This window comes from Onychomys torridus, chromosome 8, assembly GCF_903995425.1.
Source record: "Onychomys torridus chromosome 8, mOncTor1.1, whole genome shotgun sequence".
NCBI lineage: Eukaryota > Metazoa > Chordata > Mammalia > Rodentia > Cricetidae > Onychomys > Onychomys torridus.
The window spans coordinates 79,335,000-79,338,752 of record NC_050450.1 but is presented as its reverse complement, the minus strand read 5'-3'; the positions used below and the strand labels follow the sequence as shown (position 1 = coordinate 79,338,752).

Below are 3,753 nucleotides of genomic sequence, written 5' to 3'. Positions count from 1 at the left end.
AATCATTTGGGGTTTTTTTGTTTGTTTTTTACTAGAACAGGCAAGGGAGTTTATGAAGGAGAATATGCTAACACCTCATTCTCATTATACTGTCCCACTAAACCACCAGAGGAAAGTCACTCAGTCTCCATGAATTCAAATTTACTCTGGATGTCTCTTTGGGGATGTACATTTTTACCTCACTCCTTGGCTTAAAATAGACCTTGACACAGTCTCTCTTGTTTTGTCTGAAATCCTTCAGTGATCTGCCTGGTTCAGCCTCTGGGAGTCAAGTCATTTGGTAACTTGATATGGAGTGTGAGGAATGTTACAGGATCTCATTGCTACTTCCATGGAGGACTTGGTACTTCTATTTCTTAATTCTTTATCCTGGAGTGCTGCAGTTGGTCAAATTCGCATCTTAACAGTTTTTACCATTTACCTAGTTCTTTCCCATCTTCATGTACTGTCTTTCAGGTCTGGGACTTTCTCCTAGCTTTCCTGCAGAGGGACTTGCTGTCAGCTGTTCTTGTTAAATTGAGGTCCTGAGGAGAAGTTAGAGAAATATCTTTCTTAAAATAGATAGCAACCCGAAACTCTAAGTTCTGAAAGTTTCAATTCTATAAACATGGGATTTCGTGTTCACTGTCCTAGGAAAGTGGTCATGTTAATAATGAGTTATTATGACATATTTAAAATATTATTTTGTTTGAAGACACTTCTGGTTAATGTCAAGTAGTGATTCTATAATTAGTACTTCTCTTTGCCATATAAGGTGCTTCTTTTAGAATTTCTCTTTATTGTTTGTGAGTCTCATATATTTGTGTGACTGAATTTTAGTTCATTTCAACCCCTATTCCTGTCTCCATCCCTCTTCTTCTCTTGTTAGGAGCCCTTCTTCCTAATAAGATCCTACTTCACGACTTCTTTGTGTGTGGCCCATGCAACTCAAATCAGTTTCTTGCCTGAGTGGGTGAGAGGTTGTTTACTGGAGCAAGGGCAACCATGAATGGATACATTAGTAAAGAAAGTGACACCCCTAAATGTCATGGCCACATCACATCCTCTAAGATCCAGAGAACATCACAGAAGAAGGGCAGAAAGAATGTAAGAATGAGCATATTTGGTACATACAACATCATCTGAATATGGCACTCAGGAACTTGCTCTAACTGTGATTTTACCTGCACAGATCAAGCTGTCAACATTTCATTAAGAAGTTTCTAGTCTGGTGATCAGATGACTAAACACCCTAACAGTCGTCTTGGAACTCTCATCTAATAACTGATGGAAGTGGATGCAGAGATCCTTGGCCAGGACCCAGGTGGAGCTCCAGGTGTCCAACTGTCAAGAAAGAGGAGGGACTGCAAGAGCGTGAATTGTTGAATCCAAGATTGCAAAAAGCACAGGGACAAATAGCCAAACGAATGGAAGCACATGAATTATGAGCCAGCAGCTGTGGAGCCCCCAGCTAGATCAGGCCCTCTGGATAAGTGAGACAATTGAATAGCTTGATCTGTTTGGGAGGCACCCAGTCTGTGGGACCAGGACCTGTCCTTGGTGCATGAGCTGGCTGTTTGGAACCTTGGACTTACACAGGGACACATGCTCAGCCTGGAAGGAGGGGACCCTGTACTGAATCCACCAGGTTTAAATGAATCCCCAGGGGTGTCTTGGTCCTGGAGGACATGGGAATGGAGGGGAGGGGCTTGGGGGAAGGTGGGGGTGGGAGCGGGAGGGGGGAGGACAGGGGAACCCATGGCTGATGTATAAAATTAAAACACATAATAATAATAATAATAATAATAATAATAATAATAATAATAAATAAAAAATAAAATAAAATAAAATAAAAAGAAGTTTCTCATTTGGGTGTACTGGCTATTGCATTGCACCTCATGTTAACTTTTTTTTTTTTGTCACTGGAAAAACTTTTATTGAGACCCCACCAGCTGCACAAAGTGCTTCTGGCATTAGGTATCTTCCTCCTTGGCAATGCCGTCTTTCTTGAGTGGTCCCATAAATGCTTTCTTCTCCTCCATGGTCTGGAAATGACCGTGGCCAAACTTGGAGGTGGTGTCAATGAATTTCAGGTCAATCTTCTCCAGAGCACGTTGTTTGGTCTGCACCAGCAAGGACTTGCGTAGAGTAAGCACTCGCTTCTTGGTTCCCACCACACAGCCTTTGAACATGACGAAGCCATTGGTCACCTCACTATAATGGACAAAACCGCCCAGAGGGTTGATGCTCCTGTCAGACAGGTCATAGTCGGTTTACGCGTTGTTCTTGATCAGCTTACCATCCTTGATGAGGTAGCCTTGACCAATCTTGTAAATATTCTTGTTAATCTCTGTTCGATGATGGTAGCCTTTCTGCCCAGCTCGAGCCACAGAGAAGGCCACATGGGCAGGGTGCCAAACCCCAAAACAGGCAACCTTGCGCAACCCTGGATGGGTCTTGCGGGGCAGTTTCTTTGTATGCCAACGACTGGTCACCCCTTTATAGCCTTTGCCTTTTGTCACCCCGATGACATCAATCATCTCATCCTGTCCAAACACCTGGTTCACCGGAACCTGCTGCTCCAGCCTCTCCCGGGCCCAGTCCAGCTTCTCAGCCACAGTGCCCCCATTTACCTGGATCTCCATCAAGTGTGCCTTCTTCGGGCGCAGAGGAAGCAGACACATCTGAGCGTGAGCAATGATGCGGATAACGTGGCAGTACTTCTTCATGCTGTTGAAGTCCTTCTCCAGCTGTTTCTTGCCCATGTCATCCTGTCATTTCTTACAGTATTTGGTGAAGGCCTTCTTCTTAGATTTGTGCCAATTCTTGTAGAAATGCCTTTTACACTCATCACAGATGTGCTCAGCAAATACTGTCTTGAAGGTCTGGAGGCCTCGTGGGGTTTCAACATATCCCACGATGCCCACAACCACCATGGGTGGTGTTTCCACAATTGTTACAGCCTCCACAACTTCTTTCTTATTCACTTTGGATCTTGGTCTGTCAACTTCCTCGACAATATGGGTCACACCAGCCTTGTAGCCGAGAAAGGCTGTGAGATGAACAGGCTTAGAAGGGCCATCCTTGGGGAAGCTCTTCACTTTCCCTCGGTGCCGGCTGCTGTGCTTCCGAGGCAAGAAGCCCAAGGACCCATGCCTGGGAGCAGAGAATTTCCTGTGAGACATCTCGCCGTCACACGCCGCTGATCATCATCTTAACTTTTAAGTCTAGCACAAGAACAAATTAGATTTATTGGCTTATTAAAAATATATCTAAAGGTTGACAGTAGTCTGTGGGAAACAAAGGAGTATAAATTCAATTTTATATATATATATATATATATATATATACACACACACATATACATATATATGTATATATATACATATATATGTGTGTATATACATATATATGTGTGTATATATATGTATATATACATATATATGTATATATACATATATATGTGTATATATATATATATATTAAAAATCAGAAAGGCAAACAATGGCCATCTCAACTCATTGTCAAAATTATATTCTTTCAGCCATCAGGACATTACAAATTATAAATCCTGAATAGAAATGGCTCAAAAAGTGGAAAAGAAAACTAATAAAGCCTGAACACAGAATAAAAGCATAGCATGTATTCTTTCTCTTTTTCAGAAATGGGTGCTGTTTGATTCTGAGCTTTTCAACATCATTGGACATATGTCGACAAAGGCACATTCTAACTAGTGGCAGTCATATAGGCAGTCTCCCTTTGTGACACTGGTGT

At 42.2% G+C, this 3,753-nt stretch overlaps 1 pseudogene; it reads right to left on the bottom strand.

Moving 5' to 3' along the window:
• Window positions 1-1,952: 1,952 nt before the first annotated feature.
• Window positions 1,953-3,165, bottom strand: LOC118588739 (annotated as a pseudogene).
• Window positions 3,166-3,753: the final 588 nt, after the last annotated feature.